Source organism: Anomaloglossus baeobatrachus, unplaced genomic scaffold, assembly GCF_048569485.1.
Source record: "Anomaloglossus baeobatrachus isolate aAnoBae1 unplaced genomic scaffold, aAnoBae1.hap1 Scaffold_2628, whole genome shotgun sequence".
NCBI classification, from domain to species: domain Eukaryota; kingdom Metazoa; phylum Chordata; class Amphibia; order Anura; family Aromobatidae; genus Anomaloglossus; species Anomaloglossus baeobatrachus.
Window position 1 is genome coordinate 134,483 of NW_027442164.1, and position 24,910 is coordinate 159,392.

The 24,910-nt window shown below is 47.2% G+C and overlaps 18 non-coding genes and 2 pseudogenes across 18 annotated transcripts; all 20 read left to right on the plus strand.

The window, feature by feature from the left end:
* Positions 1-530: 530 nt before the first annotated feature.
* On the plus strand, positions 531-721 carry LOC142264100 (U2 spliceosomal RNA). The gene has a single exon (XR_012730692.1). It is a non-coding gene; the product is annotated as a U2 spliceosomal RNA (small nuclear RNA).
* Positions 722-1,838: 1,117 nt separating this feature from the next.
* On the plus strand, positions 1,839-2,029 carry LOC142264102 (U2 spliceosomal RNA). Its single transcript, XR_012730693.1, has one exon. It is a non-coding gene; the product is annotated as a U2 spliceosomal RNA (small nuclear RNA).
* A 1,117-nt stretch (positions 2,030-3,146) lies between these two features.
* LOC142264103 (U2 spliceosomal RNA) lies at positions 3,147-3,337 on the plus strand. The gene has a single exon (XR_012730694.1). It is a non-coding gene; the product is annotated as a U2 spliceosomal RNA (small nuclear RNA).
* Positions 3,338-4,454: 1,117 nt separating this feature from the next.
* LOC142264105 (U2 spliceosomal RNA) lies at positions 4,455-4,645 on the plus strand. Its single transcript, XR_012730696.1, has one exon. It is a non-coding gene; the product is annotated as a U2 spliceosomal RNA (small nuclear RNA).
* Positions 4,646-5,762: 1,117 nt separating this feature from the next.
* On the plus strand, positions 5,763-5,953 carry LOC142264106 (U2 spliceosomal RNA). Its single transcript, XR_012730697.1, has one exon. It is a non-coding gene; the product is annotated as a U2 spliceosomal RNA (small nuclear RNA).
* Positions 5,954-7,070: 1,117 nt separating this feature from the next.
* LOC142264107 (U2 spliceosomal RNA) lies at positions 7,071-7,261 on the plus strand. Its single transcript, XR_012730698.1, has one exon. It is a non-coding gene; the product is annotated as a U2 spliceosomal RNA (small nuclear RNA).
* A 1,117-nt stretch (positions 7,262-8,378) lies between these two features.
* Positions 8,379-8,569, plus strand: LOC142264108 (U2 spliceosomal RNA). The gene has a single exon (XR_012730699.1). It is a non-coding gene; the product is annotated as a U2 spliceosomal RNA (small nuclear RNA).
* A 1,117-nt stretch (positions 8,570-9,686) lies between these two features.
* LOC142264150 (U2 spliceosomal RNA) lies at positions 9,687-9,855 on the plus strand (annotated as a pseudogene).
* A 676-nt stretch (positions 9,856-10,531) lies between these two features.
* On the plus strand, positions 10,532-10,728 carry LOC142264143 (U2 spliceosomal RNA). Its single transcript, XR_012730730.1, has one exon. It is a non-coding gene; the product is annotated as a U2 spliceosomal RNA (small nuclear RNA).
* Positions 10,729-11,845: 1,117 nt separating this feature from the next.
* Positions 11,846-12,036, plus strand: LOC142264109 (U2 spliceosomal RNA). Its single transcript, XR_012730700.1, has one exon. It is a non-coding gene; the product is annotated as a U2 spliceosomal RNA (small nuclear RNA).
* Positions 12,037-13,153: 1,117 nt separating this feature from the next.
* LOC142264110 (U2 spliceosomal RNA) lies at positions 13,154-13,344 on the plus strand. The gene has a single exon (XR_012730701.1). It is a non-coding gene; the product is annotated as a U2 spliceosomal RNA (small nuclear RNA).
* Positions 13,345-14,461: 1,117 nt separating this feature from the next.
* LOC142264151 (U2 spliceosomal RNA) lies at positions 14,462-14,630 on the plus strand (annotated as a pseudogene).
* Positions 14,631-15,306: 676 nt separating this feature from the next.
* Positions 15,307-15,503, plus strand: LOC142264144 (U2 spliceosomal RNA). The gene has a single exon (XR_012730731.1). It is a non-coding gene; the product is annotated as a U2 spliceosomal RNA (small nuclear RNA).
* A 1,117-nt stretch (positions 15,504-16,620) lies between these two features.
* Positions 16,621-16,811, plus strand: LOC142264111 (U2 spliceosomal RNA). Its single transcript, XR_012730702.1, has one exon. It is a non-coding gene; the product is annotated as a U2 spliceosomal RNA (small nuclear RNA).
* A 1,117-nt stretch (positions 16,812-17,928) lies between these two features.
* Positions 17,929-18,119, plus strand: LOC142264113 (U2 spliceosomal RNA). The gene has a single exon (XR_012730703.1). It is a non-coding gene; the product is annotated as a U2 spliceosomal RNA (small nuclear RNA).
* Positions 18,120-19,236: 1,117 nt separating this feature from the next.
* Positions 19,237-19,427, plus strand: LOC142264114 (U2 spliceosomal RNA). Its single transcript, XR_012730704.1, has one exon. It is a non-coding gene; the product is annotated as a U2 spliceosomal RNA (small nuclear RNA).
* A 1,117-nt stretch (positions 19,428-20,544) lies between these two features.
* Positions 20,545-20,735, plus strand: LOC142264115 (U2 spliceosomal RNA). The gene has a single exon (XR_012730705.1). It is a non-coding gene; the product is annotated as a U2 spliceosomal RNA (small nuclear RNA).
* Positions 20,736-21,852: 1,117 nt separating this feature from the next.
* On the plus strand, positions 21,853-22,043 carry LOC142264117 (U2 spliceosomal RNA). The gene has a single exon (XR_012730707.1). It is a non-coding gene; the product is annotated as a U2 spliceosomal RNA (small nuclear RNA).
* A 1,117-nt stretch (positions 22,044-23,160) lies between these two features.
* On the plus strand, positions 23,161-23,351 carry LOC142264118 (U2 spliceosomal RNA). Its single transcript, XR_012730708.1, has one exon. It is a non-coding gene; the product is annotated as a U2 spliceosomal RNA (small nuclear RNA).
* Positions 23,352-24,468: 1,117 nt separating this feature from the next.
* LOC142264119 (U2 spliceosomal RNA) lies at positions 24,469-24,659 on the plus strand. Its single transcript, XR_012730709.1, has one exon. It is a non-coding gene; the product is annotated as a U2 spliceosomal RNA (small nuclear RNA).
* The last annotated feature ends 251 nt before the right edge of the window (positions 24,660-24,910 follow it).

Below are 24,910 nucleotides of genomic sequence, written 5' to 3' on the forward strand. Positions count from 1 at the left end.
GAAAACAAGCTGCGCAGAAGAAGTTGTTCTTTGGGTGGGAGGGTGGGCTAGTGGAAGGAGGGGGCAATCTCTTTTTTTCCCGGGTGGTAGGGGGATGACAGGAGAAGGGAAGCGGGTGGTGAGAAAGGTACAGAGGGCAGGGTTTGGGGGCTGGGAAGGAAAGGGAAAAGATTAGGGTTTGGGGATGATGAAAGGGCTTTCTACGGGTAAGGATGGCAAAGGGTGGCAGTGACGGAAAGTCAGGCAACCTGTCCTGTCCGTCTTTTTGTATCGTGAATTGGAAAGACTGCAAGGGGGAGGGGAGTTGCTTGCGCCCTAAAGGAGGAGTTATTCAGATTCATTGCAGTGGGCGGCGGCTGCAAAACGCACCATTCTTCTTGTTTTTGCTCTGCAAAGCAGCCTTTTCAAGGGTTGGCTTGGGTGACAAAATGTCTTGTGTAGGCGTGGGTTTGTCTCCCTCTCGCTCTCTCTCCCTAAGATGTGTCCGGCATAGGCCAGGGTGCCACTCGAGGCCCAAACCAATTCTGGTTATCGCTTCTCGGCCTTTTGGCTAAGATCAAGTGTAGTATCTGTTCTTATCAGTTTAATATCTGATACGTCCCCTATCTGGGGACCATATATTAAATGGATTTTTAGAACAGGGAGATGGAAAAAGAGCTTGCTCTGTCCACTCCACGCATTGACCTGGTATTGCAGTACCTCCAGGAACGGTGCACCCCTTCTTAACCCAGTTTCCAAAAGCAGAACTCGATTCACCTGATTCATATTAGCCCGATTAGCGAATTGAAATGAATTTTTATCTAACACACTTTTTACTTGCTTTATTCATCCAAATAGCAAACTCATCACCACTCAACTTCACCAACTCTGCTATGTCCCGTGCAGTATCTTGTTGTCAGTCTAATCTAGATCATGTGTAATTGAATGGAATAGATCCCTTTTGGACAAAGTGGAGTCAGATGCTGCAGTGACCACAGGTGTGAGAGGATCTACAATTGGCATCTGGTGTTATCTCTCTGCTTCCACTCCAAATAAAGTTACCTGTTGTTACCTGAACGTCAAATACTAAGAATGGGCGGCCTATGAAAGAATTAGTACTTTCATTAAGTATACTAAACCGGCTAATTGGGAATAGACAAACTGTAAAAAGCCCTCTGAGAAAGCCCCTCTCTAACCTTTGTTAGTAAGCTTTTCTGTAGCCTGCCTGTTGATGTATTTTCGGTTTGAACAGTGCACAACATGAAGAGACGGAACACTGGCGGCTTGTCACAATGCCCCCCGATGACATCACAATAGCGCTGCTGCCTAGAAAACAAGCTGCGCAGAAGAAGTTGTTCTTTGGGTGGGAGGGTGGGCTAGTGGAAGGAGGGGGCAATCTCTTTTTTTCCCGGGTGGTAGGGGGATGACAGGAGAAGGGAAGCGGGTGGTGAGAAAGGTACAGAGGGCAGGGTTTGGGGGCTGGGAAGGAAAGGGAAAAGATTAGGGTTTGGGGATGATGAAAGGGCTTTCTACGGGTAAGGATGGCAAAGGGTGGCAGTGACGGAAAGTCAGGCAACCTGTCCTGTCCGTCTTTTTGTATCGTGAATTGGAAAGACTGCAAGGGGGAGGGGAGTTGCTTGCGCCCTAAAGGAGGAGTTATTCAGATTCATTGCAGTGGGCGGCGGCTGCAAAACGCACCATTCTTCTTGTTTTTGCTCTGCAAAGCAGCCTTTTCAAGGGTTGGCTTGGGTGACAAAATGTCTTGTGTAGGCGTGGGTTTGTCTCCCTCTCGCTCTCTCTCCCTAAGATGTGTCCGGCATAGGCCAGGGTGCCACTCGAGGCCCAAACCAATTCTGGTTATCGCTTCTCGGCCTTTTGGCTAAGATCAAGTGTAGTATCTGTTCTTATCAGTTTAATATCTGATACGTCCCCTATCTGGGGACCATATATTAAATGGATTTTTAGAACAGGGAGATGGAAAAAGAGCTTGCTCTGTCCACTCCACGCATTGACCTGGTATTGCAGTACCTCCAGGAACGGTGCACCCCTTCTTAACCCAGTTTCCAAAAGCAGAACTCGATTCACCTGATTCATATTAGCCCGATTAGCGAATTGAAATGAATTTTTATCTAACACACTTTTTACTTGCTTTATTCATCCAAATAGCAAACTCATCACCACTCAACTTCACCAACTCTGCTATGTCCCGTGCAGTATCTTGTTGTCAGTCTAATCTAGATCATGTGTAATTGAATGGAATAGATCCCTTTTGGACAAAGTGGAGTCAGATGCTGCAGTGACCACAGGTGTGAGAGGATCTACAATTGGCATCTGGTGTTATCTCTCTGCTTCCACTCCAAATAAAGTTACCTGTTGTTACCTGAACGTCAAATACTAAGAATGGGCGGCCTATGAAAGAATTAGTACTTTCATTAAGTATACTAAACCGGCTAATTGGGAATAGACAAACTGTAAAAAGCCCTCTGAGAAAGCCCCTCTCTAACCTTTGTTAGTAAGCTTTTCTGTAGCCTGCCTGTTGATGTATTTTCGGTTTGAACAGTGCACAACATGAAGAGACGGAACACTGGCGGCTTGTCACAATGCCCCCCGATGACATCACAATAGCGCTGCTGCCTAGAAAACAAGCTGCGCAGAAGAAGTTGTTCTTTGGGTGGGAGGGTGGGCTAGTGGAAGGAGGGGGCAATCTCTTTTTTTCCCGGGTGGTAGGGGGATGACAGGAGAAGGGAAGCGGGTGGTGAGAAAGGTACAGAGGGCAGGGTTTGGGGGCTGGGAAGGAAAGGGAAAAGATTAGGGTTTGGGGATGATGAAAGGGCTTTCTACGGGTAAGGATGGCAAAGGGTGGCAGTGACGGAAAGTCAGGCAACCTGTCCTGTCCGTCTTTTTGTATCGTGAATTGGAAAGACTGCAAGGGGGAGGGGAGTTGCTTGCGCCCTAAAGGAGGAGTTATTCAGATTCATTGCAGTGGGCGGCGGCTGCAAAACGCACCATTCTTCTTGTTTTTGCTCTGCAAAGCAGCCTTTTCAAGGGTTGGCTTGGGTGACAAAATGTCTTGTGTAGGCGTGGGTTTGTCTCCCTCTCGCTCTCTCTCCCTAAGATGTGTCCGGCATAGGCCAGGGTGCCACTCGAGGCCCAAACCAATTCTGGTTATCGCTTCTCGGCCTTTTGGCTAAGATCAAGTGTAGTATCTGTTCTTATCAGTTTAATATCTGATACGTCCCCTATCTGGGGACCATATATTAAATGGATTTTTAGAACAGGGAGATGGAAAAAGAGCTTGCTCTGTCCACTCCACGCATTGACCTGGTATTGCAGTACCTCCAGGAACGGTGCACCCCTTCTTAACCCAGTTTCCAAAAGCAGAACTCGATTCACCTGATTCATATTAGCCCGATTAGCGAATTGAAATGAATTTTTATCTAACACACTTTTTACTTGCTTTATTCATCCAAATAGCAAACTCATCACCACTCAACTTCACCAACTCTGCTATGTCCCGTGCAGTATCTTGTTGTCAGTCTAATCTAGATCATGTGTAATTGAATGGAATAGATCCCTTTTGGACAAAGTGGAGTCAGATGCTGCAGTGACCACAGGTGTGAGAGGATCTACAATTGGCATCTGGTGTTATCTCTCTGCTTCCACTCCAAATAAAGTTACCTGTTGTTACCTGAACGTCAAATACTAAGAATGGGCGGCCTATGAAAGAATTAGTACTTTCATTAAGTATACTAAACCGGCTAATTGGGAATAGACAAACTGTAAAAAGCCCTCTGAGAAAGCCCCTCTCTAACCTTTGTTAGTAAGCTTTTCTGTAGCCTGCCTGTTGATGTATTTTCGGTTTGAACAGTGCACAACATGAAGAGACGGAACACTGGCGGCTTGTCACAATGCCCCCCGATGACATCACAATAGCGCTGCTGCCTAGAAAACAAGCTGCGCAGAAGAAGTTGTTCTTTGGGTGGGAGGGTGGGCTAGTGGACGGAGGGGGCAATCTCTTTTTTTCCCGGGTGGTAGGGGGATGACAGGAGAAGGGAAGCGGGTGGTGAGAAAGGTACAGAGGGCAGGGTTTGGGGGCTGGGAAGGAAAGGGAAAAGATTAGGGTTTGGGGATGATGAAAGGGCTTTCTACGGGTAAGGATGGCAAAGGGTGGCAGTGACGGAAAGTCAGGCAACCTGTCCTGTCCGTCTTTTTGTATCGTGAATTGGAAAGACTGCAAGGGGGAGGGGAGTTGCTTGCGCCCTAAAGGAGGAGTTATTCAGATTCATTGCAGTGGGCGGCGGCTGCAAAACGCACCATTCTTCTTGTTTTTGCTCTGCAAAGCAGCCTTTTCAAGGGTTGGCTTGGGTGACAAAATGTCTTGTGTAGGCGTGGGTTTGTCTCCCTCTCGCTCTCTCTCCCTAAGATGTGTCCGGCATAGGCCAGGGTGCCACTCGAGGCCCAAACCAATTCTGGTTATCGCTTCTCGGCCTTTTGGCTAAGATCAAGTGTAGTATCTGTTCTTATCAGTTTAATATCTGATACGTCCCCTATCTGGGGACCATATATTAAATGGATTTTTAGAACAGGGAGATGGAAAAAGAGCTTGCTCTGTCCACTCCACGCATTGACCTGGTATTGCAGTACCTCCAGGAACGGTGCACCCCTTCTTAACCCAGTTTCCAAAAGCAGAACTCGATTCACCTGATTCATATTAGCCCGATTAGCGAATTGAAATGAATTTTTATCTAACACACTTTTTACTTGCTTTATTCATCCAAATAGCAAACTCATCACCACTCAACTTCACCAACTCTGCTATGTCCCGTGCAGTATCTTGTTGTCAGTCTAATCTAGATCATGTGTAATTGAATGGAATAGATCCCTTTTGGACAAAGTGGAGTCAGATGCTGCAGTGACCACAGGTGTGAGAGGATCTACAATTGGCATCTGGTGTTATCTCTCTGCTTCCACTCCAAATAAAGTTACCTGTTGTTACCTGAACGTCAAATACTAAGAATGGGCGGCCTATGAAAGAATTAGTACTTTCATTAAGTATACTAAACCGGCTAATTGGGAATAGACAAACTGTAAAAAGCCCTCTGAGAAAGCCCCTCTCTAACCTTTGTTAGTAAGCTTTTCTGTAGCCTGCCTGTTGATGTATTTTCGGTTTGAACAGTGCACAACATGAAGAGACGGAACACTGGCGGCTTGTCACAATGCCCCCCGATGACATCACAATAGCGCTGCTGCCTAGAAAACAAGCTGCGCAGAAGAAGTTGTTCTTTGGGTGGGAGGGTGGGCTAGTGGAAGGAGGGGGCAATCTCTTTTTTTCCCGGGTGGTAGGGGGATGACAGGAGAAGGGAAGCGGGTGGTGAGAAAGGTACAGAGGGCAGGGTTTGGGGGCTGGGAAGGAAAGGGAAAAGATTAGGGTTTGGGGATGATGAAAGGGCTTTCTACGGGTAAGGATGGCAAAGGGTGGCAGTGACGGAAAGTCAGGCAACCTGTCCTGTCCGTCTTTTTGTATCGTGAATTGGAAAGACTGCAAGGGGGAGGGGAGTTGCTTGCGCCCTAAAGGAGGAGTTATTCAGATTCATTGCAGTGGGCGGCGGCTGCAAAACGCACCATTCTTCTTGTTTTTGCTCTGCAAAGCAGCCTTTTCAAGGGTTGGCTTGGGTGACAAAATGTCTTGTGTAGGCGTGGGTTTGTCTCCCTCTCGCTCTCTCTCCCTAAGATGTGTCCGGCATAGGCCAGGGTGCCACTCGAGGCCCAAACCAATTCTGGTTATCGCTTCTCGGCCTTTTGGCTAAGATCAAGTGTAGTATCTGTTCTTATCAGTTTAATATCTGATACGTCCCCTATCTGGGGACCATATATTAAATGGATTTTTAGAACAGGGAGATGGAAAAAGAGCTTGCTCTGTCCACTCCACGCATTGACCTGGTATTGCAGTACCTCCAGGAACGGTGCACCCCTTCTTAACCCAGTTTCCAAAAGCAGAACTCGATTCACCTGATTCATATTAGCCCGATTAGCGAATTGAAATGAATTTTTATCTAACACACTTTTTACTTGCTTTATTCATCCAAATAGCAAACTCATCACCACTCAACTTCACCAACTCTGCTATGTCCCGTGCAGTATCTTGTTGTCAGTCTAATCTAGATCATGTGTAATTGAATGGAATAGATCCCTTTTGGACAAAGTGGAGTCAGATGCTGCAGTGACCACAGGTGTGAGAGGATCTACAATTGGCATCTGGTGTTATCTCTCTGCTTCCACTCCAAATAAAGTTACCTGTTGTTACCTGAACGTCAAATACTAAGAATGGGCGGCCTATGAAAGAATTAGTACTTTCATTAAGTATACTAAACCGGCTAATTGGGAATAGACAAACTGTAAAAAGCCCTCTGAGAAAGCCCCTCTCTAACCTTTGTTAGTAAGCTTTTCTGTAGCCTGCCTGTTGATGTATTTTCGGTTTGAACAGTGCACAACATGAAGAGACGGAACACTGGCGGCTTGTCACAATGCCCCCCGATGACATCACAATAGCGCTGCTGCCTAGAAAACAAGCTGCGCAGAAGAAGTTGTTCTTTGGGTGGGAGGGTGGGCTAGTGGAAGGAGGGGGCAATCTCTTTTTTTCCCGGGTGGTAGGGGGATGACAGGAGAAGGGAAGCGGGTGGTGAGAAAGGTACAGAGGGCAGGGTTTGGGGGCTGGGAAGGAAAGGGAAAAGATTAGGGTTTGGGGATGATGAAAGGGCTTTCTACGGGTAAGGATGGCAAAGGGTGGCAGTGACGGAAAGTCAGGCAACCTGTCCTGTCCGTCTTTTTGTATCGTGAATTGGAAAGACTGCAAGGGGGAGGGGAGTTGCTTGCGCCCTAAAGGAGGAGTTATTCAGATTCATTGCAGTGGGCGGCGGCTGCAAAACGCACCATTCTTCTTGTTTTTGCTCTGCAAAGCAGCCTTTTCAAGGGTTGGCTTGGGTGACAAAATGTCTTGTGTAGGCGTGGGTTTGTCTCCCTCTCGCTCTCTCTCCCTAAGATGTGTCCGGCATAGGCCAGGGTGCCACTCGAGGCCCAAACCAATTCTGGTTATCGCTTCTCGGCCTTTTGGCTAAGATCAAGTGTAGTATCTGTTCTTATCAGTTTAATATCTGATACGTCCCCTATCTGGGGACCATATATTAAATGGATTTTTAGAACAGGGAGATGGAAAAAGAGCTTGCTCTGTCCACTCCACGCATTGACCTGGTATTGCAGTACCTCCAGGAACGGTGCACCCCTTCTTAACCCAGTTTCCAAAAGCAGAACTCGATTCACCTGATTCATATTAGCCCGATTAGCGAATTGAAATGAATTTTTATCTAACACACTTTTTACTTGCTTTATTCATCCAAATAGCAAACTCATCACCACTCAACTTCACCAACTCTGCTATGTCCCGTGCAGTATCTTGTTGTCAGTCTAATCTAGATCATGTGTAATTGAATGGAATAGATCCCTTTTGGACAAAGTGGAGTCAGATGCTGCAGTGACCACAGGTGTGAGAGGATCTACAATTGGCATCTGGTGTTATCTCTCTGCTTCCACTCCAAATAAAGTTACCTGTTGTTACCTGAACGTCAAATACTAAGAATGGGCGGCCTATGAAAGAATTAGTACTTTCATTAAGTATACTAAACCGGCTAATTGGGAATAGACAAACTGTAAAAAGCCCTCTGAGAAAGCCCCTCTCTAACCTTTGTTAGTAAGCTTTTCTGTAGCCTGCCTGTTGATGTATTTTCGGTTTGAACAGTGCACAACATGAAGAGACGGAACACTGGCGGCTTGTCACAATGCCCCCCGATGACATCACAATAGCGCTGCTGCCTAGAAAACAAGCTGCGCAGAAGAAGTTGTTCTTTGGGTGGGAGGGTGGGCTAGTGGAAGGAGGGGGCAATCTCTTTTTTTCCCGGGTGGTAGGGGGATGACAGGAGAAGGGAAGCGGGTGGTGAGAAAGGTACAGAGGGCAGGGTTTGGGGGCTGGGAAGGAAAGGGAAAAGATTAGGGTTTGGGGATGATGAAAGGGCTTTCTACGGGTAAGGATGGCAAAGGGTGGCAGTGACGGAAAGTCAGGCAACCTGTCCTGTCCGTCTTTTTGTATCGTGAATTGGAAAGACTGCAAGGGGGAGGGGAGTTGCTTGCGCCCTAAAGGAGGAGTTATTCAGATTCATTGCAGTGGGCGGCGGCTGCAAAACGCACCATTCTTCTTGTTTTTGCTCTGCAAAGCAGCCTTTTCAAGGGTTGGCTTGGGTGACAAAATGTCTTGTGTAGGCGTGGGTTTGTCTCCCTCTCGCTCTCTCTCCCTAAGATGTGTCCGGCATAGGCCAGGGTGCCACTCGAGGCCCAAACCAATTCTGGTTATCGCTTCTCGGCCTTTTGGCTAAGATCAAGTGTAGTATCTGTTCTTATCAGTTTAATATCTGATACGTCCCCTATCTGGGGACCATATATTAAATGGATTTTTAGAACAGGGAGATGGAAAAAGAGCTTGCTCTGTCCACTCCACGCATTGACCTGGTATTGCAGTACCTCCAGGAACGGTGCACCCCTTCTTAACCCAGTTTCCAAAAGCAGAACTCGATTCACCTGATTCATATTAGCCCGATTAGCGAATTGAAATGAATTTTTATCTAACACACTTTTTACTTGCTTTATTCATCCAAATAGCAAACTCATCACCACTCAACTTCACCAACTCTGCTATGTCCCGTGCAGTATCTTGTTGTCAGTCTAATCTAGATCATGTGTAATTGAATGGAATAGATCCCTTTTGGACAAAGTGGAGTCAGATGCTGCAGTGACCACAGGTGTGAGAGGATCTACAATTGGCATCTGGTGTTATCTCTCTGCTTCCACTCCAAATAAAGTTACCTGTTGTTACCTGAACGTCAAATACTAAGAATGGGCGGCCTATGAAAGAATTAGTACTTTCATTAAGTATACTAAACCGGCTAATTGGGAATAGACAAACTGTAAAAAGCCCTCTGAGAAAGCCCCTCTCTAACCTTTGTTAGTAAGCTTTTCTGTAGCCTGCCTGTTGATGTATTTTCGGTTTGAACAGTGCACAACATGAAGAGACGGAACACTGGCGGCTTGTCACAATGCCCCCCGATGACATCACAATAGCGCTGCTGCCTAGAAAACAAGCTGCGCAGAAGAAGTTGTTCTTTGGGTGGGAGGGTGGGCTAGTGGAAGGAGGGGGCAATCTCTTTTTTTCCCGGGTGGTAGGGGGATGACAGGAGAAGGGAAGCGGGTGGTGAGAAAGGTACAGAGGGCAGGGTTTGGGGGCTGGGAAGGAAAGGGAAAAGATTAGGGTTTGGGGATGATGAAAGGGCTTTCTACGGGTAAGGATGGCAAAGGGTGGCAGTGACGGAAAGTCAGGCAACCTGTCCTGTCCGTCTTTTTGTATCGTGAATTGGAAAGACTGCAAGGGGGAGGGGAGTTGCTTGCGCCCTAAAGGAGGAGTTATTCAGATTCATTGCAGTGGGCGGCGGCTGCAAAACGCACCATTCTTCTTGTTTTTGCTCTGCAAAGCAGCCTTTTCAAGGGTTGGCTTGGGTGACAAAATGTCTTGTGTAGGCGTGGGTTTGTCTCCCTCTCGCTCTCTCTCCCTAAGATGTGTCCGGCATAGGCCAGGGTGCCACTCGAGGCCCAAACCAATTCTGGTTATCGCTTCTCGGCCTTTTGGCTAAGATCAAGTGTAGTATCTGTTCTTATCGCTTCTCGGCCTTTTGGCTAAGATCAAGTGTAGTATCTGTTCGAAAAGGTGGTTTAAGGCTCCGGCCACCTTAGTACAATGATGCAATGCACACTGGAAGGTTGCGCTTGTTAGTACTTTGGGAGGATAGTATATCCATCTAGAGGAAACCATGGCCCTACCAGGATCGAGGCTATCAGACTGAGTAAGTGTGGGGGTTATGGTGCAATGTGCCCCAGGAATGGACACCCTGGAGGGAGTCTGAACTTGCTAGGTTGGGACCCTGGTAAGCCTCAGACTCTGTCGCACGCCGCGCCTTGCCTATTCATACTTTCCAAGCATATTGCCCTATCCCGGCCTTCTGGCTAAGAAGGGAAATTTTTATAATCCCGGTCGGACGTCCGGTCAGCTTTGGGCTGAGAAACCAACACCCGGTTGGAGGTCCGGGTCAGCTTTGGCTGAGAAACCAACACCCGGTTGGAGGTCCGGTTAGCCTTGGGCTGAGAAACCAACACCCGGTTGGAGGTCCGGTCAGCCTTGGGCTGAGAAACCAACACCGGTTGACGGTCCGGGCAGTCTCGGCTGCGAAACCAACGACTAGTAGCTCCCTACTCCACTTGGGTAAGATGCCTCGGTGGACGCTGGGAGCAACAACAAGGCTCAACCAGGCTTCGGCTTGGGGGAGCACCGAAGATCCCTGACCCTCGCTGTGGCCTTCTGGCTCGGAGGGACGGGGTTGATTTTTGGGGATCCTCTTCTCACGGAGGGGTCCACACGAATCCTAGCCTTTGCACTGTTTTTGGTGTGACTTCGGTCATGCATTTTTGCGGTGCTTTGGAAAGCTTCATTAAATCAAAAAATCTGTTCTTATCAGTTTAATATCTGATACGTCCCCTATCTGGGGACCATATATTAAATGGATTTTTAGAACAGGGAGATGGAAAAAGAGCTTGCTCTGTCCACTCCACGCATTGACCTGGTATTGCAGTACCTCCAGGAACGGTGCACCCCTTCTTAACCCAGTTTCCAAAAGCAGAACTCGATTCACCTGATTCATATTAGCCCGATTAGCGAATTGAAATGAATTTTTATCTAACACACTTTTTACTTGCTTTATTCATCCAAATAGCAAACTCATCACCACTCAACTTCACCAACTCTGCTATGTCCCGTGCAGTATCTTGTTGTCAGTCTAATCTAGATCATGTGTAATTGAATGGAATAGATCCCTTTTGGACAAAGTGGAGTCAGATGCTGCAGTGACCACAGGTGTGAGAGGATCTACAATTGGCATCTGGTGTTATCTCTCTGCTTCCACTCCAAATAAAGTTACCTGTTGTTACCTGAACGTCAAATACTAAGAATGGGCGGCCTATGAAAGAATTAGTACTTTCATTAAGTATACTAAACCGGCTAATTGGGAATAGACAAACTGTAAAAAGCCCTCTGAGAAAGCCCCTCTCTAACCTTTGTTAGTAAGCTTTTCTGTAGCCTGCCTGTTGATGTATTTTCGGTTTGAACAGTGCACAACATGAAGAGACGGAACACTGGCGGCTTGTCACAATGCCCCCCGATGACATCACAATAGCGCTGCTGCCTAGAAAACAAGCTGCGCAGAAGAAGTTGTTCTTTGGGTGGGAGGGTGGGCTAGTGGAAGGAGGGGGCAATCTCTTTTTTTCCCGGGTGGTAGGGGGATGACAGGAGAAGGGAAGCGGGTGGTGAGAAAGGTACAGAGGGCAGGGTTTGGGGGCTGGGAAGGAAAGGGAAAAGATTAGGGTTTGGGGATGATGAAAGGGCTTTCTACGGGTAAGGATGGCAAAGGGTGGCAGTGACGGAAAGTCAGGCAACCTGTCCTGTCCGTCTTTTTGTATCGTGAATTGGAAAGACTGCAAGGGGGAGGGGAGTTGCTTGCGCCCTAAAGGAGGAGTTATTCAGATTCATTGCAGTGGGCGGCGGCTGCAAAACGCACCATTCTTCTTGTTTTTGCTCTGCAAAGCAGCCTTTTCAAGGGTTGGCTTGGGTGACAAAATGTCTTGTGTAGGCGTGGGTTTGTCTCCCTCTCGCTCTCTCTCCCTAAGATGTGTCCGGCATAGGCCAGGGTGCCACTCGAGGCCCAAACCAATTCTGGTTATCGCTTCTCGGCCTTTTGGCTAAGATCAAGTGTAGTATCTGTTCTTATCAGTTTAATATCTGATACGTCCCCTATCTGGGGACCATATATTAAATGGATTTTTAGAACAGGGAGATGGAAAAAGAGCTTGCTCTGTCCACTCCACGCATTGACCTGGTATTGCAGTACCTCCAGGAACGGTGCACCCCTTCTTAACCCAGTTTCCAAAAGCAGAACTCGATTCACCTGATTCATATTAGCCCGATTAGCGAATTGAAATGAATTTTTATCTAACACACTTTTTACTTGCTTTATTCATCCAAATAGCAAACTCATCACCACTCAACTTCACCAACTCTGCTATGTCCCGTGCAGTATCTTGTTGTCAGTCTAATCTAGATCATGTGTAATTGAATGGAATAGATCCCTTTTGGACAAAGTGGAGTCAGATGCTGCAGTGACCACAGGTGTGAGAGGATCTACAATTGGCATCTGGTGTTATCTCTCTGCTTCCACTCCAAATAAAGTTACCTGTTGTTACCTGAACGTCAAATACTAAGAATGGGCGGCCTATGAAAGAATTAGTACTTTCATTAAGTATACTAAACCGGCTAATTGGGAATAGACAAACTGTAAAAAGCCCTCTGAGAAAGCCCCTCTCTAACCTTTGTTAGTAAGCTTTTCTGTAGCCTGCCTGTTGATGTATTTTCGGTTTGAACAGTGCACAACATGAAGAGACGGAACACTGGCGGCTTGTCACAATGCCCCCCGATGACATCACAATAGCGCTGCTGCCTAGAAAACAAGCTGCGCAGAAGAAGTTGTTCTTTGGGTGGGAGGGTGGGCTAGTGGAAGGAGGGGGCAATCTCTTTTTTTCCCGGGTGGTAGGGGGATGACAGGAGAAGGGAAGCGGGTGGTGAGAAAGGTACAGAGGGCAGGGTTTGGGGGCTGGGAAGGAAAGGGAAAAGATTAGGGTTTGGGGATGATGAAAGGGCTTTCTACGGGTAAGGATGGCAAAGGGTGGCAGTGACGGAAAGTCAGGCAACCTGTCCTGTCCGTCTTTTTGTATCGTGAATTGGAAAGACTGCAAGGGGGAGGGGAGTTGCTTGCGCCCTAAAGGAGGAGTTATTCAGATTCATTGCAGTGGGCGGCGGCTGCAAAACGCACCATTCTTCTTGTTTTTGCTCTGCAAAGCAGCCTTTTCAAGGGTTGGCTTGGGTGACAAAATGTCTTGTGTAGGCGTGGGTTTGTCTCCCTCTCGCTCTCTCTCCCTAAGATGTGTCCGGCATAGGCCAGGGTGCCACTCGAGGCCCAAACCAATTCTGGTTATCGCTTCTCGGCCTTTTGGCTAAGATCAAGTGTAGTATCTGTTCTTATCAGTTTAATATCTGATACGTCCCCTATCTGGGGACCATATATTAAATGGATTTTTAGAACAGGGAGATGGAAAAAGAGCTTGCTCTGTCCACTCCACGCATTGACCTGGTATTGCAGTACCTCCAGGAACGGTGCACCCCTTCTTAACCCAGTTTCCAAAAGCAGAACTCGATTCACCTGATTCATATTAGCCCGATTAGCGAATTGAAATGAATTTTTATCTAACACACTTTTTACTTGCTTTATTCATCCAAATAGCAAACTCATCACCACTCAACTTCACCAACTCTGCTATGTCCCGTGCAGTATCTTGTTGTCAGTCTAATCTAGATCATGTGTAATTGAATGGAATAGATCCCTTTTGGACAAAGTGGAGTCAGATGCTGCAGTGACCACAGGTGTGAGAGGATCTACAATTGGCATCTGGTGTTATCTCTCTGCTTCCACTCCAAATAAAGTTACCTGTTGTTACCTGAACGTCAAATACTAAGAATGGGCGGCCTATGAAAGAATTAGTACTTTCATTAAGTATACTAAACCGGCTAATTGGGAATAGACAAACTGTAAAAAGCCCTCTGAGAAAGCCCCTCTCTAACCTTTGTTAGTAAGCTTTTCTGTAGCCTGCCTGTTGATGTATTTTCGGTTTGAACAGTGCACAACATGAAGAGACGGAACACTGGCGGCTTGTCACAATGCCCCCCGATGACATCACAATAGCGCTGCTGCCTAGAAAACAAGCTGCGCAGAAGAAGTTGTTCTTTGGGTGGGAGGGTGGGCTAGTGGAAGGAGGGGGCAATCTCTTTTTTTCCCGGGTGGTAGGGGGATGACAGGAGAAGGGAAGCGGGTGGTGAGAAAGGTACAGAGGGCAGGGTTTGGGGGCTGGGAAGGAAAGGGAAAAGATTAGGGTTTGGGGATGATGAAAGGGCTTTCTACGGGTAAGGATGGCAAAGGGTGGCAGTGACGGAAAGTCAGGCAACCTGTCCTGTCCGTCTTTTTGTATCGTGAATTGGAAAGACTGCAAGGGGGAGGGGAGTTGCTTGCGCCCTAAAGGAGGAGTTATTCAGATTCATTGCAGTGGGCGGCGGCTGCAAAACGCACCATTCTTCTTGTTTTTGCTCTGCAAAGCAGCCTTTTCAAGGGTTGGCTTGGGTGACAAAATGTCTTGTGTAGGCGTGGGTTTGTCTCCCTCTCGCTCTCTCTCCCTAAGATGTGTCCGGCATAGGCCAGGGTGCCACTCGAGGCCCAAACCAATTCTGGTTATCGCTTCTCGGCCTTTTGGCTAAGATCAAGTGTAGTATCTGTTCTTATCGCTTCTCGGCCTTTTGGCTAAGATCAAGTGTAGTATCTGTTCGAAAAGGTGGTTTAAGGCTCCGGCCACCTTAGTACAATGATGCAATGCACACTGGAAGGTTGCGCTTGTTAGTACTTTGGGAGGATAGTATATCCATCTAGAGGAAACCATGGCCCTACCAGGATCGAGGCTATCAGACTGAGTAAGTGTGGGGGTTATGGTGCAATGTGCCCCAGGAATGGACACCCTGGAGGGAGTCTGAACTTGCTAGGTTGGGACCCTGGTAAGCCTCAGACTCTGTCGCACGCCGCGCCTTGCCTATTCATACTTTCCAAGCATATTGCCCTATCCCGGCCTTCTGGCTAAGAAGGGAAATTTTTATAATCCCGGTCGGACGTCCGGTCAGCTTTGGGCTGAGAAACCAACACCCGGTTGGAGGTCCGGGTCAGCTTTGGCTGAGAAACCAACACCCGGTTGGAGGTCCGGTTAGCCTTGGGCTGAGAAACCAACACCCGGTTGGAGGTCCGGTCAGCCTTGGGCTGAGAAACCAACACCGGTTGACGGTCCGGGCAGTCTCGGCTGCGAAACCAACGACTAGTAGCTCCCTACTCCACTTGGGTAAGATGCCTCGGTGGACGCTGGGAGCAACAACAAGGCTCAACCAGGCTTCGGCTTGGGGGAGCACCGAAGATCCCTGACCCTCGCTGTGGCCTTCTGGCTCGGAGGGACGGGGTTGATTTTTGGGGATCCTCTTCTCACGGAGGGGTCCACACGAATCCTAGCCTTTGCACTGTTTTTGGTGTGACTTCGGTCATGCATTTTTGCGGTGCTTTGGAAAGCTTCATTAAATCAAAAAATCTGTTCTTATCAGTTTAATATCTGATACGTCCCCTATCTGGGGACCATATATTAAATGGATTTTTAGAACAGGGAGATGGAAAAAGAGCTTGCTCTGTCCACTCCACGCATTGACCTGGTATTGCAGTACCTCCAGGAACGGTGCACCCCTTCTTAACCCAGTTTCCAAAAGCAGAACTCGATTCACCTGATTCATATTAGCCCGATTAGCGAATTGAAATGAATTTTTATCTAACACACTTTTTACTTGCTTTATTCATCCAAATAGCAAACTCATCACCACTCAACTTCACCAACTCTGCTATGTCCCGTGCAGTATCTTGTTGTCAGTCTAATCTAGATCATGTGTAATTGAATGGAATAGATCCCTTTTGGACAAAGTGGAGTCAGATGCTGCAGTGACCACAGGTGTGAGAGGATCTACAATTGGCATCTGGTGTTATCTCTCTGCTTCCACTCCAAATAAAGTTACCTGTTGTTACCTGAACGTCAAATACTAAGAATGGGCGGCCTATGAAAGAATTAGTACTTTCATTAAGTATACTAAACCGGCTAATTGGGAATAGACAAACTGTAAAAAGCCCTCTGAGAAAGCCCCTCTCTAACCTTTGTTAGTAAGCTTTTCTGTAGCCTGCCTGTTGATGTATTTTCGGTTTGAACAGTGCACAACATGAAGAGACGGAACACTGGCGGCTTGTCACAATGCCCCCCGATGACATCACAATAGCGCTGCTGCCTAGAAAACAAGCTGCGCAGAAGAAGTTGTTCTTTGGGTGGGAGGGTGGGCTAGTGGAAGGAGGGGGCAATCTCTTTTTTTCCCGGGTGGTAGGGGGATGACAGGAGAAGGGAAGCGGGTGGTGAGAAAGGTACAGAGGGCAGGGTTTGGGGGCTGGGAAGGAAAGGGAAAAGATTAGGGTTTGGGGATGATGAAAGGGCTTTCTACGGGTAAGGATGGCAAAGGGTGGCAGTGACGGAAAGTCAGGCAACCTGTCCTGTCCGTCTTTTTGTATCGTGAATTGGAAAGACTGCAAGGGGGAGGGGAGTTGCTTGCGCCCTAAAGGAGGAGTTATTCAGATTCATTGCAGTGGGCGGCGGCTGCAAAACGCACCATTCTTCTTGTTTTTGCTCTGCAAAGCAGCCTTTTCAAGGGTTGGCTTGGGTGACAAAATGTCTTGTGTAGGCGTGGGTTTGTCTCCCTCTCGCTCTCTCTCCCTAAGATGTGTCCGGCATAGGCCAGGGTGCCACTCGAGGCCCAAACCAATTCTGGTTATCGCTTCTCGGCCTTTTGGCTAAGATCAAGTGTAGTATCTGTTCTTATCAGTTTAATATCTGATACGTCCCCTATCTGGGGACCATATATTAAATGGATTTTTAGAACAGGGAGATGGAAAAAGAGCTTGCTCTGTCCACTCCACGCATTGACCTGGTATTGCAGTACCTCCAGGAACGGTGCACCCCTTCTTAACCCAGTTTCCAAAAGCAGAACTCGATTCACCTGATTCATATTAGCCCGATTAGCGAATTGAAATGAATTTTTATCTAACACACTTTTTACTTGCTTTATTCATCCAAATAGCAAACTCATCACCACTCAACTTCACCAACTCTGCTATGTCCCGTGCAGTATCTTGTTGTCAGTCTAATCTAGATCATGTGTAATTGAATGGAATAGATCCCTTTTGGACAAAGTGGAGTCAGATGCTGCAGTGACCACAGGTGTGAGAGGATCTACAATTGGCATCTGGTGTTATCTCTCTGCTTCCACTCCAAATAAAGTTACCTGTTGTTACCTGAACGTCAAATACTAAGAATGGGCGGCCTATGAAAGAATTAGTACTTTCATTAAGTATACTAAACCGGATAATTGGGAATAGACAAACTGTAAAAAGCCCTCTGAGAAAGCCCCTCTCTAACCTTTGTTAGTAAGCTTTTCTGTAGCCTGCCTGTTGATGTATTTTCGGTTTGAACAGTGCACAACATGAAGAGACGGAACACTGGCGGCTTGTCACAATGCCCCCCGATGACATCACAATAGCGCTGCTGCCTAGAAAACAAGCTGCGCAGAAGAAGTTGTTCTTTGGGTGGGAGGGTGGGCTAGTGGAAGGAGGGGGCAATCTCTTTTTTTCCCGGGTGGTAGGGGGATGACAGGAGAAGGGAAGCGGGTGGTGAGAAAGGTACAGAGGGCAGGGTTTGGGGGCTGGGAAGGAAAGGGAAAAGATTAGGGTTTGGGGATGATGAAAGGGCTTTCTACGGGTAAGGATGGCAAAGGGTGGCAGTGACGGAAAGTCAGGCAACCTGTCCTGTCCGTCTTTTTGTATCGTGAATTGGAAAGACTGCAAGGGGGAGGGGAGTTGCTTGCGCCCTAAAGGAGGAGTTATTCAGATTCATTGCAGTGGGCGGCGGCTGCAAAACGCACCATTCTTCTTGTTTTTGCTCTGCAAAGCAGCCTTTTCAAGGGTTGGCTTGGGTGACAAAATGTCTTGTGTAGGCGTGGGTTTGTCTCCCTCTCGCTCTCTCTCCCTAAGATGTGTCCGGCATAGGCCAGGGTGCCACTCGAGGCCCAAACCAATTCTGGTTATCGCTTCTCGGCCTTTTGGCTAAGATCAAGTGTAGTATCTGTTCTTATCAGTTTAATATCTGATACGTCCCCTATCTGGGGACCATATATTAAATGGATTTTTAGAACAGGGAGATGGAAAAAGAGCTTGCTCTGTCCACTCCACGCATTGACCTGGTATTGCAGTACCTCCAGGAACGGTGCACCCCTTCTTAACCCAGTTTCCAAAAGCAGAACTCGATTCACCTGATTCATATTAGCCCGATTAGCGAATTGAAATGAATTTTTATCTAACACACTTTTTACTTGCTTTATTCATCCAAATAGCAAACTCATCACCACTCAACTTCACCAACTCTGCTATGTCCCGTGCAGTATCTTGTTGTCAGTCTAATCTAGATCATGTGTAATTGAATGGAATAGATCCCTTTTGGACAAAGTGGAGTCAGATGCTGCAGTGACCACAGGTGTGAGAGGATCTACAATTGGCATCTGGTGTTATCTCTCTGCTTCCACTCCAAATAAAGTTACCTGTTGTTACCTGAACGTCAAATACTAAGAATGGGCGGCCTATGAAAGAATTAGTACTTTCATTAAGTATACTAAACCGGCTAATTGGGAATAGACAAACTGTAAAAAGCCCTCTGAGAAAGCCCCTCTCTAACCTTTGTTAGTAAGCTTTTCTGTAGCCTGCCTGTTGATGTATTTTCGGTTTGAACAGTGCACAACATGAAGAGACGGAACACTGGCGGCTTGTCACAATGCCCCCCGATGACATCACAATAGCGCTGCTGCCTAGAAAACAAGCTGCGCAGAAGAAGTTGTTCTTTGGGTGGGAGGGTGGGCTAGTGGAAGGAGGGGGCAATCTCTTTTTTTCCCGGGTGGTAGGGGGATGACAGGAGAAGGGAAGCGGGTGGTGAGAAAGGTACAGAGGGCAGGGTTTGGGGGCTGGGAAGGAAAGGGAAAAGATTAGGGTTTGGGGATGATGAAAGGGCTTTCTACGGGTAAGGATGGCAAAGGGTGGCAGTGACGGAAAGTCAGGCAACCTGTCCTGTCCGTCTTTTTGTATCGTGAATTGGAAAGACTGCAAGGGGGAGGGGAGTTGCTTGCGCCCTAAAGGAGGAGTTATTCAGATTCATTGCAGTGGGCGGCGGCTGCAAAACGCACCATTCTTCTTGTTTTTGCTCTGCAAAGCAGCCTTTTCAAGGGTTGGCTTGGGTGACAAAATGTCTTGTGTAGGCGTGGGTTTGTCTCCCTCTCGCTCTCTCTCCCTAAGATGTGTCCGGCATAGGCCAGGGTGCCACTCGAGGCCCAAACCAATTCTGGTTATCGCTTCTCGGCCTTTTGGCTAAGATCAAGTGTAGTATCTGTTCTTATCAGTTTAATATCTGATACGTCCCCTATCTGGGGACCATATATTAAATGGATTTTTAGAACAGGGAGATGGAAAAAGAGCTTGCTCTGTCCACTCCACGCATTGACCTGGTATTGCAGTACCTCCAGGAACGGTGCACCCCTTCTTAACCCAGTTTCCAAAAGCAGAACTCGATTCACCTGATTCATATTAGCCCGATTAGCGAATTGAAATGAATTTTTATCTAACACACTTTTTACTTGCTTTATTCATCCAAATAGCAAACTCATCACCACTCAACTTCACCAACTCTGCTATGTCCCGTGCAGTATCTTGTTGTCAGTCTAATCTAGATCATGTGTAATTGAATGGAATAGATCCCTTTTGGACAAAGTGGAGTCAGATGCTGCAGTGACCACAGGTGTGAGAGGATCTACAATTGGCATCTGGTGTTATCTCTCTGCTTCCACTCCAAATAAAGTTACCTGTTGTTACCTGAACGTCAAATACTAAGAATGGGCGGCCTATGAAAGAATTAGTACTTTCATTAAGTATACTAAACCGGATAATTGGGAATAGACAAACTGTAAAAAGCCCTCTGAGAAAGCCCCTCTCTAACCTTTGTTAGTAAGCTTTTCTGTAGCCTGCCTGTTGATGTATTTTCGGTTTGAACAGTGCACAACATGAAGAGACGGAACACTGGCGGCTTGTCACAATGCCCCCCGATGACATCACAATAGCGCTGCTGCCTAGAAAACAAGCTGCGCAGAAGAAGTTGTTCTTTGGGTGGGAGGGTGGGCTAGTGGAAGGAGGGGGCAATCTCTTTTTTTCCCGGGTGGTAGGGGGATGACAGGAGAAGGGAAGCGGGTGGTGAGAAAGGTACAGAGGGCAGGGTTTGGGGGCTGGGAAGGAAAGGGAAAAGATTAGGGTTTGGGGATGATGAAAGGGCTTTCTACGGGTAAGGATGGCAAAGGGTGGCAGTGACGGAAAGTCAGGCAACCTGTCCTGTCCGTCTTTTTGTATCGTGAATTGGAAAGACTGCAAGGGGGAGGGGAGTTGCTTGCGCCCTAAAGGAGGAGTTATTCAGATTCATTGCAGTGGGCGGCGGCTGCAAAACGCACCATTCTTCTTGTTTTTGCTCTGCAAAGCAGCCTTTTCAAGGGTTGGCTTGGGTGACAAAATGTCTTGTGTAGGCGTGGGTTTGTCTCCCTCTCGCTCTCTCTCCCTAAGATGTGTCCGGCATAGGCCAGGGTGCCACTCGAGGCCCAAACCAATTCTGGTTATCGCTTCTCGGCCTTTTGGCTAAGATCAAGTGTAGTATCTGTTCTTATCAGTTTAATATCTGATACGTCCCCTATCTGGGGACCATATATTAAATGGATTTTTAGAACAGGGAGATGGAAAAAGAGCTTGCTCTGTCCACTCCACGCATTGACCTGGTATTGCAGTACCTCCAGGAACGGTGCACCCCTTCTTAACCCAGTTTCCAAAAGCAGAACTCGATTCACCTGATTCATATTAGCCCGATTAGCGAATTGAAATGAATTTTTATCTAACACACTTTTTACTTGCTTTATTCATCCAAATAGCAAACTCATCACCACTCAACTTCACCAACTCTGCTATGTCCCGTGCAGTATCTTGTTGTCAGTCTAATCTAGATCATGTGTAATTGAATGGAATAGATCCCTTTTGGACAAAGTGGAGTCAGATGCTGCAGTGACCACAGGTGTGAGAGGATCTACAATTGGCATCTGGTGTTATCTCTCTGCTTCCACTCCAAATAAAGTTACCTGTTGTTACCTGAACGTCAAATACTAAGAATGGGCGGCCTATGAAAGAATTAGTACTTTCATTAAGTATACTAAACCGGCTAATTGGGAATAGACAAACTGTAAAAAGCCCTCTGAGAAAGCCCCTCTCTAACCTTTGTTAGTAAGCTTTTCTGTAGCCTGCCTGTTGATGTATTTTCGGTTTGAACAGTGCACAACATGAAGAGACGGAACACTGGCGGCTTGTCACAATGCCCCCCGATGACATCACAATAGCGCTGCTGCCTAGAAAACAAGCTGCGCAGAAGAAGTTGTTCTTTGGGTGGGAGGGTGGGCTAGTGGAAGGAGGGGGCAATCTCTTTTTTTCCCGGGTGGTAGGGGGATGACAGGAGAAGGGAAGCGGGTGGTGAGAAAGGTACAGAGGGCAGGGTTTGGGGGCTGGGAAGGAAAGGGAAAAGATTAGGGTTTGGGGATGATGAAAGGGCTTTCTACGGGTAAGGATGGCAAAGGGTGGCAGTGACGGAAAGTCAGGCAACCTGTCCTGTCCGTCTTTTTGTATCGTGAATTGGAAAGACTGCAAGGGGGAGGGGAGTTGCTTGCGCCCTAAAGGAGGAGTTATTCAGATTCATTGCAGTGGGCGGCGGCTGCAAAACGCACCATTCTTCTTGTTTTTGCTCTGCAAAGCAGCCTTTTCAAGGGTTGGCTTGGGTGACAAAATGTCTTGTGTAGGCGTGGGTTTGTCTCCCTCTCGCTCTCTCTCCCTAAGATGTGTCCGGCATAGGCCAGGGTGCCACTCGAGGCCCAAACCAATTCTGGTTATCGCTTCTCGGCCTTTTGGCTAAGATCAAGTGTAGTATCTGTTCTTATCAGTTTAATATCTGATACGTCCCCTATCTGGGGACCATATATTAAATGGATTTTTAGAACAGGGAGATGGAAAAAGAGCTTGCTCTGTCCACTCCACGCATTGACCTGGTATTGCAGTACCTCCAGGAACGGTGCACCCCTTCTTAACCCAGTTTCCAAAAGCAGAACTCGATTCACCTGATTCATATTAGCCCGATTAGCGAATTGAAATGAATTTTTATCTAACACACTTTTTACTTGCTTTATTCATCCAAATAGCAAACTCATCACCACTCAACTTCACCAACTCTGCTATGTCCCGTGCAGTATCTTGTTGTCAGTCTAATCTAGATCATGTGTAATTGAATGGAATAGATCCCTTTTGGACAAAGTGGAGTCAGATGCTGCAGTGACCACAGGTGTGAGAGGATCTACAATTGGCATCTGGTGTTATCTCTCTGCTTCCACTCCAAATAAAGTTACCTGCTGTTACCTGAACGTCAAATACTAAGAATGGGCGGCCTATGAAAGAATTAGTACTTTCATTAAGTATACTAAACCGGCTAATTGGGAATAGACAAACTGTAAAAAGCCCTCTGAGAAAGCCCCTCTCTAACCTTTGTTAGTAAGCTTTTCTGTAGCCTGCCTGTTGATGTATTTTCGGTTTGAACAGTGCACAACATGAAGAGACGGAACACTGGCGTCTTGTCACAATGCCCCCCGATGACATCACAATAGCGCTGCTGCCTAGAAAACAAGCTGCGCAGAAGAAGTTGTTCTTTGGGTGGGAGGGTGGGCTAGTGGAAGGAGGGGGCAATCTCTTTTTTTCCCGGGTGGTAGGGGGATGACAGGAGAAGGGAAGCGGGTGGTGAGAAAGGTACAGAGGGCAGGGTTTGGGGGCTGGGAAGGAAAGGGAAAAGATTAGGGTTTGGGGATGATGAAAGGGCTTTCTACGGGTAAGGATGGCAAAGGGTGGCAGTGACGGAAAGTCAGGCAACCTGTCCTGTCCGTCTTTTTGTATCGTGAATTGGAAAGACTGCAAGGGGGAGGGGAGTTGCTTGCGCCCTAAAGGAGGAGTTATTCAGATTCATTGCAGTGGGCGGCGGCTGCAAAACGCACCATTCTTCTTGTTTTTGCTCTGCAAAGCAGCCTTTTCAAGGGTTGGCTTGGGTGACAAAATGTCTTGTGTAGGCGTGGGTTTGTCTCCCTCTCGCTCTCTCTCCCTAAGATGTGTCCGGCATAGGCCAGGGTGCCACTCGAGGCCCAAACCAATTCTGGTTATCGCTTCTCGGCCTTTTGGCTAAGATCAAGTGTAGTATCTGTTCTTATCAGTTTAATATCTGATACGTCCCCTATCTGGGGACCATATATTAAATGGATTTTTAGAACAGGGAGATGGAAAAAGAGCTTGCTCTGTCCACTCCACGCATTGACCTGGTATTGCAGTACCTCCAGGAACGGTGCACCCCTTCTTAACCCAGTTTCCAAAAGCAGAACTCGATTCACCTGATTCATATTAGCCCGATTAGCGAATTGAAATGAATTTTTATCTAACACACTTTTTACTTGCTTTATTCATCCAAATAGCAAACTCATCACCACTCAACTTCACCAACTCTGCTATGTCCCGTGCAGTATCTTGTTGTCAGTCTAATCTAGATCATGTGTAATTGAATGGAATAGATCCCTTTTGGACAAAGTGGAGTCAGATGCTGCAGTGACCACAGGTGTGAGAGGATCTACAATTGGCATCTGGTGTTATCTCTCTGCTTCCACTCCAAATAAAGTTACCTGTTGTTACCTGAACGTCAAATACTAAGAATGGGCGGCCTATGAAAGAATTAGTACTTTCATTAAGTATACTAAACCGGATAATTGGGAATAGACAAACTGTAAAAAGCCCTCTGAGAAAGCCCCTCTCTAACCTTTGTTAGTAAGCTTTTCTGTAGCCTGCCTGTTGATGTATTTTCGGTTTGAACAGTGCACAACATGAAGAGACGGAACACTGGCGGCTTGTCACAATGCCCCCCGATGACATCACAATAGCGCTGCTGCCTAGAAAACAAGCTGCGCAGAAGAAGTTGTTCTTTGGGTGGGAGGGTGGGCTAGTGGAAGGAGGGGGCAATCTCTTTTTTTCCCGGGTGGTAGGGGGATGACAGGAGAAGGGAAGCGGGTGGTGAGAAAGGTACAGAGGGCAGGGTTTGGGGGCTGGGAAGGAAAGGGAAAAGATTAGGGTTTGGGGATGATGAAAGGGCTTTCTACGGGTAAGGATGGCAAAGGGTGGCAGTGACGGAAAGTCAGGCAACCTGTCCTGTCCGTCTTTTTGTATCGTGAATTGGAAAGACTGCAAGGGGGAGGGGAGTTGCTTGCGCCCTAAAGGAGGAGTTATTCAGATTCATTGCAGTGGGCGGCGGCTGCAAAACGCACCATTCTTCTTGTTTTTGCTCTGCAAAGCAGCCTTTTCAAGGGTTGGCTTGGGTGACAAAATGTCTTGTGTAGGCGTGGGTTTGTCTCCCTCTCGCTCTCTCTCCCTAAGATGTGTCCGGCATAGGCCAGGGTGCCACTCGAGGCCCAAACCAATTCTGGTTATCGCTTCTCGGCCTTTTGGCTAAGATCAAGTGTAGTATCTGTTCTTATCAGTTTAATATCTGATACGTCCCCTATCTGGGGACCATATATTAAATGGATTTTTAGAACAGGGAGATGGAAAAAGAGCTTGCTCTGTCCACTCCACGCATTGACCTGGTATTGCAGTACCTCCAGGAACGGTGCACCCCTTCTTAACCCAGTTTCCAAAAGCAGAACTCGATTCACCTGATTCATATTAGCCCGATTAGCGAATTGAAATGAATTTTTATCTAACACACTTTTTACTTGCTTTATTCATCCAAATAGCAAACTCATCACCACTCAACTTCACCAACTCTGCTATGTCCCGTGCAGTATCTTGTTGTCAGTCTAATCTAGATCATGTGTAATTGAATGGAATAGATCCCTTTTGGACAAAGTGGAGTCAGATGCTGCAGTGAC